Source organism: Accipiter gentilis, chromosome 9 (assembly GCF_929443795.1).
Source record: "Accipiter gentilis chromosome 9, bAccGen1.1, whole genome shotgun sequence".
Lineage (NCBI taxonomy): Eukaryota > Metazoa > Chordata > Aves > Accipitriformes > Accipitridae > Astur > Astur gentilis.
The window spans coordinates 42649207-42659206 of NC_064888.1; the positions used below are offsets into that span (position 1 = coordinate 42649207).

Sequence of the window (10000 nt, forward strand, 5' to 3'; positions counted from 1 at the left end):
AAAAAAAAAAGAAAAAAATTAAAAGGCATTTAAGTTCTCTTCACTCCACAAAGAAACTAAAAATAGATTTTTCATTAAAAAACCAAAACGACACCTTTGTCTTTATCTCCCCAGTTTCTCATAATCGCCCAGCTTTCCTTCAGATAGCAGAAAGGGAAACAATGGCACTCACTCACTTGTTTCAATTACAGGCCTAAAATTCACAGGTCAGCTAATAATTACGCTCAATCAGATAACGGGATAGAATTTTCCTTAAAATACTCATATTAACATTGGGAAAACTGCATCTTTTTTCTTTTTCTTTCCCCCCCGCTCCCGTCATTGGAAAGCAGAGCCCACCCCAGGTGTTGACCTGCGATGATGTTGTTTGCAGGCGCAGATGGAGGGATTGTCCTCCCATTCAGGAGAACCTGGCAGGGAATAACGGCACTGGGATGCGGCGCTGCCCACAGAGAGGGGGCCAGCCTCGTCGCCTTGTCGTGAAAGAATACCCGTGCTGACAACAACTGGATTATGTTCAAACACTTCTGTTTACATGTCCCAAAGAATGCGTTTGATTATGGCTTTTATAGTCTTGAGGAAACTGGAGGCCCCGCATCCAGCCCTCAACCGAGGAACGCTATGTGCCACGGCGCAGCGCCTGCCCCGGCCTCGGGGAGGGCGAGCTCCTGTGGGGAACGTAAACCCACCCAGAAGTTAGCAAAGGAATATTAAAAGAGCATATTGAACGTCAGTGAAACAGGAACGCTCATTTGTAGCTTTTAAATCTTTGAAGACAAATGTCAATTTACTCAGCTCAAGAATAGTCTGTCCCTTTCAAAGTCTTTTGCAGAGTAGGTCAGAACATCTCCAGCGGAACAGATTTTGTACTAAAAAGTGGACTGGGAGAAGAAACAAGGGAAAACGCTTCCTGGCCAGTTCCAGTCACCTACCAAACCAACCGTTGCCTTCTTCCTTCAGGAAGGAAGGCAGGAACAGAGGAACGAGGGGAGGAAGGAAGAAAGCAAGGATGCGGGGCCAGATAATTAAGAAACAAAGAACATCTGTCTTCCACAAATGGGTAGTAAATTAAGGTTTAGATACGCTACATGTCTAATAATCTGTCCCCCAATCTTCAAGAGCCCGATTCCAACATCCTTGCAGGTGTGGAGGCTCAGCAGGGCTGGTGCCCCCTCGCTGCAGGAGGGCTGCCGGGACGCTGCCGAGAAGCTCCTGATGGGGATCCCCTGAAGGAGAGCTGCTGATGGGGAGCCCCAGCCTCCCCACCACCCCCTGCCCTTCCACCCACCACCCCCAGCCGGTGCTCAGGGACTACCTGGCCTCTCCAGGGTGTCCCACCGCAGGACACCGGGCCTTTGGGGCACCTTTTGGTAGGTGGCACTCAGTCACAAGTAAAGCACTAGTATCTTCGTGACCCTGGATTCTGCAAGGACGCCTGCATTTCCACTTTTCCTGACAACAGTTGTGCTCCAGGCTCTCATGTTTGCCCAAAAAGTCATTACCACCCTAATAGCTACAAATTTACTTTAAATGAATGAGTGAACGAAGAGAGGGAGAGGGAGAAAGCAAGGGAGAAAAGGAATTGAAAAACAAAGATAAAAAGAAGTTTCTGTGAAGCAAGACGGCAGCCCCAATAAGAAGACAGCGCGTTGGCTGTGTTTGAGCAAACTCGGGCGCACACTGCGGCTGTGCAGCACGCCACGAAGGCGAAGGAGGACGGGCATCCGTGCCGACCTCCCGAGAGCTCTCCTCTGGGGCAGGGTGAGCCCTGTAGACAGCAGACTTCAAGATCTGCGCATAAAAACGAAGGCAGAACAGGCCCACACTGCCCACGGCCTCCACCTCCACCGCAGGGCTCGGTCTGACATGACCCTCCAAAGCCCAAGGACTCCGCGTGCTCAGGAGTCCTCTCCACAAGGCACCTGTAGGAACCAGCCCTGAGGAGGCTGCGAAGGCGGGGGGAGGTTGGAAGGAGCCGTGGTTTGGGTGCCGTGACCCTTACGTACCAAGCAACCCACCTCAAAGAGAGGTGCCAAAAATTTCAACGTGAGCTTTGGCACAGTTGTGTGAGAAGCGCCCGGCTCTGGTGCAAGCTCCACACCCTTGCCCTCCCTGCCCGGTGCTTGCCATCTCCCCAGCTCCATGCCACTAAAAATGAGCGAAGAACGCAGCAGAGCAGGCGTTACAGAAGGGACAGAACCTCATACACCCTCTGCTTGTATATGGTCCCCTCTAGCATCCCCCCAAGGCCACCGGCTGGGGACCCGGATAGATGGACCATGAAGACATCGACCCAACCTACTGTATTGTACAGACATCATTCTGCTGCTCTTACAGGTATTCGGAGTCAGTGACACTGGATTAAAAAAAAACTTATTTAAAAGGTGAAGTACGAAGTAGTGAATGGAAACCACTTAAAGCAAACCCGCCCACAGTATGCTTGGTGTGTTCTTTAACTGAGTTGCCATATCAGACCACATCATACATTGCAACCTGAGAACAGTTTGCCATGTAAAATATCTGCAAATTTACCACGATTTAAACACACAGAGTGAGCACATCATGAGAAAATAAGGACCCCACCAGTACGAAGCCAGATCTTATCAGCCATTAGCGTGGAGCATTGCAAAGGAGGGACTTGGCAGTACTTCAGCAGAGACTGAAAGGGGAAGGAAACCTGTGTGATATCAAATCATAAATGCTCCAATCATGCCAAGGAAGTACCACAGTCTAATACATATGTAACTATAATAAAACATGGCATTTTATGAAAACAACATGATATGACTAACATGACAAAATATTCCACTCAAAAAAAAAAAAAAAAAAAAAAAAAGGCATATTGCTGATTTGGTAAAGTGTTTCACCACTGTGGTACTACATCAAAGCAGCAAAACGTTACATTTTGACTATTTAATACTCCAAGGTACTTTACTAATTAAGATACATTTTACTGAAATAAACTAGGCTTGCATCTGTTTTCATATTTGTGGTATTACTGGGGAGTTTATTCCTCTGCTAGGTCTCATAGCTGAATAAATACCTCCTTCTCACAGACGGGTCTGTACGGATCCATCTCCTGCCTCTTGCTCCCCCCACGCACGCTGGCAGAAAGCACCAGCCCCGTGCCACCTCGCTGGATTACAAGGTGCTGCATCCACACCCTTCCCAAATAGCTGATGGAGCTGATGTGCAGCAGCTGCCATAGAAACCTGGAGGAGCTATCTGTGCTCTTTATGCGGGAGAGCGCACAACCAAGTGCTACAATTCTTCTGAAATACAAGAATTTCAGGTACTCTGCTGAAAATGATGCTTGATCACAGCAAATGGAAAATCTGATCATTTGCCTGTCTTCACTGGCTTAGCTCCTCAAAGGTATTTATCCGTCTCAGAACCATATGAAATCTGTGATGCTTCGGCAAACATCTGTAAGAGCTGGTATTCTGCACAACTTCTCTCTGGTTATATTTGGTAGCGATCACCCAGCATAAGAATATAATACTGCAATATTTTCATGTAATATTTAGACAAATAGGATTTATAATCAGATCCTTAATATCATCTAACATAGCTTTTACAACAATATTCCTCTGTCATATAATTTTAAACAAAAATATATCTTACTCAAAGTTGTGAAATCTCTGTATTACCTGTGAATATTGGAAAAAATACCTCAAATAACTAGCTGAATTCAATGAGTCTCTGAAAAGGCTTTATTAAATGTTTAAGCACAGTGGATGCTGCAACTTTAAAAATAGAAAGAAGGCCCAGGTTATTAGTATTCTAATTGTTCAGAATTGTGTAAAACTATGAGTTTAGTTTTCAATGACAATTTCAAAAAAAATTATGCAGTACAATATAAAAATACTTCTGTATACTAAAGTTATTTACCTTACAGAAAACTGAAAATGCTGAAGGTTTTTACTCAGGTACCTAACAAGATTTTATAAAAAAAAAAGGTTTTTCTGAGGAGCCATACTGCCCATCCATATTTAAGGAGATGTTCTCAAGATTGTGTCAAAAAAAATTCCTTTCTTTCCCCCTTAATATTTCTATATGTTGGAAAGTGCATAATTCAAAATATAAATCTATCCAGTCCTAGACTGCAACTTTCAAGCTCATAAAAGACGAGGGTATAAAAAGAAATTCCAAAAACGTGGATTGCTAGCATAGCTCTCTGCATCCCTCCATCAGCTTCCTCCACTTGCACGTCCACAGCCAACAGACATCCATGACAAGGAGCACGTACCATTCCAACGGGCAGCCTGCGCCGGGGATCGGCATCAACTGACCTTCAACAAGCGTCAGGTGAGGAACACCAGATCTACCACGGAGCTTTTCTCATCATGCAACTTTGCATGGTTTCAATGAAAGTTTGTGTATTTAAAAATCAATAGTCATCTACAGTAATTTATATTCAGCCTTTGAATAACAACTACATTGACTAACAACTCTTGTGGAAATAGCCGTATTCCATATGCTTGTGAAACGGGTTTAAAAAAATTTTTGGAAACATTAGGTTTTGTTAAGAAGCTACCTAATGGACAATGTCTTAGAAATTATTTTAAAATACAAATAATAGTGGACATCCAAAATATTTTTTAAACACCTTTTGATGTTTTTTTCTTCAGCAAATTGCAGTCACTACAGTTGTGATAAGTAATTTAAAAAAAAATGTACGTGAGGCTTCAGGCCCATGCCAGCGCCTTTAAACCAACTTTTGTGAAAATCACTTGGCCAAAAATTGTGTCTATACGGTGCAGACTTCCCAGCAGCTAAAATTTGACATGAAAACGCTACCAAGCTTTTTAATTATAGCAGCAGCACTTTAATACACAGCAGTATAAGAAGTTCCAAAATACAGTAAACTCATTATTCCTATTAACCCTGAGCTTCTGGGTGTTTTCCTTATTTCCATGTTACGTTAGACTCAACACAAAGGCCTGAAGTCAGTGGACATGTTTCTTTTCAGCTCAGTAGCACTTCGATGAGGGTACAAATTAATTTAATGGGAATACTGGTATAGGCATGTATCGTGTGTAGAAGTGACTAGCCAAAACCAGACATTCGGCTGGATATCTTCCAATGCAACCCAGATTTCTCTGTTTGCTATCTTGCTTTCATAATATCAGAACAAGATGTACATTTTCAGTGAAATATCTTATTTCCTCTCTTTCCACCTTTTTTCTTTGATTTGAAACTTTGGGAAGTTTTTAGCCTGAGTGTTACAATCAGGCTATAGCAATAAGCCTAAATTTATGGAAATAAAAATAGAATTAGACAGTTTAATATCCAGGAAACTGATATTACTACTTCACTATATACAGCATGCAGAAAAAAAAGGAGAAAAGCATTTTTCCCCCTTCTCAGAGAAAACAAAGTAGAAGGTCTTATTCAGCACTCAAATTTTCCTGATTATTACCTGAAACCAAGATGACCCTTTTGTCCTTTTTTTAAGATGAATTGCCATCGCTTCAGCGCTACATTTTGTCAGTTTGGGTACAGCAGAGTCAATACCTTCACCTTGACACGGAAACTTTGTGATTTATCAGTTCTGCTGTGACTCAGTGCTACCACGACCTGGCGAGGTGCAGCCACTCATGGCACTGGGAGCAGACTTTGGTCACAGCTACTTGGAAAAAAATAAAGCACTCTCTGATGATAGACAAATGTGTCTTGTTAGCAACAGCCAAAAAGCGCTTGACTTGTACTAATAACAAAAAGGCCATGTTGGTCACCATGGGTCTAAAGACGAAGCACCCTGTCACTGCCTTGGTTGGGAAATTAGCAAATAATGTTCCTTTTCCTTGATAAATGGGTGACAGTTCTCTCTCACCAATCATTTTTTAACATTTTGATGCATGTCTATGATCCCGCTGGAGGAACAGAAAAGTTTACTGGCCCTCAATTTTCAGATGATGAATGGAACACTCTAAATGTGCGATTTCTGTATGAGGTATAGTTCATTTTAAGCAATTCTAGTAAATGGGTGTCACTGATTAGGACAAATAGTCTACTTGTGCAATAGCACAAATGGTATGTCTCATTCTTCTGGCCTCCTTTGAGACAGAAAAGAAAGGGGACAACAATGACCCTGATAAACCTGGAATTGCTACTGTTTAAAAAAGAGCTATTATATAATATACATTATCCAACATGCTATTGACTTGATGCTACTAAATCACTTCTGTATGTTTAGCATTGCCCTATTAATTAAAAATGTATGTCATGCTGAAAAACCTTCTTTATAAGAAAAGACAGTTAACCGGAATCTCTTTCCCTTTGACATTACTGTTTTAAGAAAAATACATTTTACTCTAGCGCAATGAAGCAGTTTAACATAATAACAGAGATGCTTTCTGGGTTTGACTCTTTAACGCTAACTTTGACTGACTTAGACCTGTCTTGAAGAAAGGGCAAGAATATTTGTTCTATCTTGATTTTTTTCAGCTTGCTAACAACTGATACTGACACAAGGTCTGATCAATAAATAACCAATACTGTAATAACAGTAACTGTAAGTTGCTTCAGGACAACAGCACTTAAAAAAATAAAAAAAAAAGGAAATGCAATATATTTGAATTAGAAATGCTGAGGATTTCATTAAAATGAATGTAACTGTACTTTTTTTTCCCAGGCTTTCCAATAAAGTCTTGTATCCATTGTATATATTTTTAGCATTCATTTCGCAAAGTCACCAGATTTCATACATAAGAACAATAATTGAACATGTACAAGAAATAATCAGGTGATTTAAATTTAACTAAGGCATTCGCATGTAGTTTAGCATAGTAAAAATAGTATGATTTGTGGGAGGCAATTAACAATCATTTGCTCTGTGGATACAAGTAATTTGTTTAAAGAGCACTGACCTATGAGACAGCTAGTTTGTGTTGGCTGTGATGGAAGGGAGCTATTGACTCTAAACAGTGTAACAGCGCCATTGACAGAATCCCATTTGAATGCACACAAAAGATCTCGAAAATACTTGAGGAACACGAGATCTTTCAGAGGGGGAAGTGGAGTGGGGGTTAACCGAGGAACCCAGCCAAAGCGGAGGTCTCCGTACCGAGGCAAAACCGAGCCAAACCGAAAAATCTGGACAATGTAGTGACTAAAGAGGGCTTCCCCCCCTTGGTGCTGTGCCAGCCTTAGAGCCCGGCCGTACTTCTTCAACATAAATACTCTATCAGAAGGAACACAAACTGTGAGCGATTACTGGTTGAGTAATGGTTTCATAAGCTTAAAATTGAATGCAAGTCTTTGTGCAAAATAATCATTTTTATGTTCACATCTAGCAAATGCATTGCAGACCTGGGAATGGTTCCATGTATTCAACATTCACGCTTTCTCTATGTCTGCTTTGGACACGTTTGCAATCGAATGCCAATACCTCGTACAGCGACCGGGTACAGTCTACTGCAAATGATCGGTTGTCTCCTGACAATTTGGGTCATTTCTTTAACTGAGCAAAAGAAGTTATCAAAATAAGGGTGTGCAACAGAAACCTTAGGGTGAAAGCCGTCAACATTACAAGTTCCAAGTGCCAGACAGCATTCTCTGAAACTATTTCAATGTACACTGGGTCGGACTATACTTCCTTTATTTGCTAGGAAATCATTATGCAAAATACAGACCTAGAGAAAACAGTGACGCAGTGGCACAAATACATTGTAAATACAGTACTGCCGCTCATCTTAAAGTAAACCAACAGAATCTACAGAGCTTAAAATATGTGTATAAAGGTGCAATTTTATCTGTAACATAATTTCATTTAGAAGCATACAAATCACAATTTGCCATAATCAAATAACACTGCAGTGCTTATATTCTAATTAAAAAATAATCTCTGATATTTAATTGAGAAACCTGGAAGACTTTACCAGCAAAATTATGGCTACAACCTGCACAAGCCACTCGATTTACCCAGACAGACAGAGAATTTTCAGGTAGCACTTTTAAAATTATTATTAAACAAGCAAACGATGCACCGTTCGATATATATTAAAACAAGTATTGTACCCAGTTATTAATTTGCACTATTCACTTTTAAATGCAGCAAATACCTCATTAATTTAATTTTAGGTGCCCACCAGTTTATATTGCATTTTACAGTCTAGAAGGCAATTTACTATTAACTGGCAATTACATACAGAATGATTGTTAATTCTGCTCCTAAGTGCTAGCTGCTTGAAAATTGTTATCTCTCTCTAATTTTTGACCTTCTTACAACAGGGGTGAGGTATACTGGGAATACAAAGGACTAGTAGAGAAGAGCTGGACATGTCATTTGTGACTCATTCTTTTAATTCACCGTGCTAATCAACTGAACTGCCACAATCTCCCAAGGTAATTGTATCTTTATAATAGTTGAAAGCAGCGGGCAAAAAGGCATGGATAGATGGGGAAAGGCCTTGCCTTTGCCTGCTGAGAGACGGCGCGCTCTTGCTTCTGCCTGAGACTAATGGGGGCTTTTTAGAAAAATCTGGAACTTTCATATCTCTGTACCCTGATCATTTAATGTCTCAACTTCTCTGCTCACAAAGGCTTTGTACACCACACTGCACTCTTGTTTCATTATTCTGCAGCCTTGTTGCCCTATGGTCTACCTCATGCTGGGAAGGTTAAATGTTAGAGTGCCAAGCCAGACTGCAAGCATGGTGGGACACTGATGGGAAACAGATGCCCTGGGGATTCGGCCCCTCCCTCCTCTAGGGCTACATCATTTTCATTTTCTGAAATACAGTGAGGCTTGGCTTCCCTCGCAATGGCAGCTGTAATTTCCAAAGACTGTAGCTCAGTCACCCTATCACTTCAGGAAGTTTCTCGGTCAGGCAGACGCTGCCTTTATCTTTTTATTTTCTTATTGCTGCGATATAGGTTTTTGTTTCCCTCACAAGGTGTCTTAAATATATATTCCCATTAACGTGTTGTTAGCAAGGTAGCTTTATTACAATTTAATTCCAGAGAGAGAAGCTCCTGACATTCTCACGATTCTTTTGAACACCTTTACTTTAGCGATAAAGACAAAAGACGACCCCAGGAAAGAAGAAACGAATGGCTTTTCCTTACAGTTTCATACCTATTTGCATTGACACATTAGAAAGAAGTTCAAAACAGCAAAATTTGCCAAATTTGCAAAATCCGCACCTAAGCAATCAGTTGAAGCCGTTACTATAGAGCAATTCAAAATTCCAGGCCTGTGCACTGAGAGCCAGACCGTCATCTGGTTCAAATCTGCAGCGCTTCCCTGGGTGCAATGGAACTGCACCAGCTCGCAACTGCTAGAATATCTGGAACTTAGTCTGAGGCTTTTAATTCATTCATTTTTTATTTTGCTGAACACTTATCCTAGCTAGTCATACTTGTCAGGATACTCCGCTGCAGCTTTGCATGGGCCATGTTCCCAGTTACCGTGACTGGATGCAGCCCCACCTGCGGTTACCACCTTTGCAGCAGACTATGAAACAACGTTGGCTTCCGAGCTGTGTTGTTAGCACCACTGTCACCACCACCCCATTTGGTAACTCCAGTAAAAACCCAATCAGAAAGATCAAGGAAATGTAAATATTCTCTCCTTTGTCAGCCGGACGTGAGGCACCCAGGTGTGAATGCGAGCGTTGGTTTTGCTCAGGTTGCCATTTCTTTGGGGATAGATGGAAGATAGGAATCTCGGCTGCTACCATCACTTAAAAGTTCATTTCAGCAATAGATCTCCAGCAGACACAAAAACATATCCTCGATGCGTTAACTGTTTAAAAAGTCCTAGCTTAAAACTACCCAGGAACACACTTTTCCCATTAGATCTAAATTAATAGATAGAAACAGTTGCAGTCTAGTGGGAAAATATTCATCAAAATGCACATCATCTGCACATCATCTGCAATCTGCATTATCTACCCAATAAGCAGCAAGAACTCTCCCCGAATCCCTGCAGTCTGTCAAGTAAACAGTTAAAGGCTCTTTGTTTTCAAAAGAGAGATTGATTCATCAGATCCAA

General features: G+C 41.5%; 1 protein-coding gene across 11 annotated transcripts in view; it reads right to left on the reverse strand.

The window, feature by feature from the left end:
* EBF3 (EBF transcription factor 3) overlaps positions 1 to 10000 on the reverse strand; it is a 120155-nt gene that overhangs the window by 22822 nt on the left and 87333 nt on the right. The gene's annotated exons all lie outside the window — the stretch shown is intronic.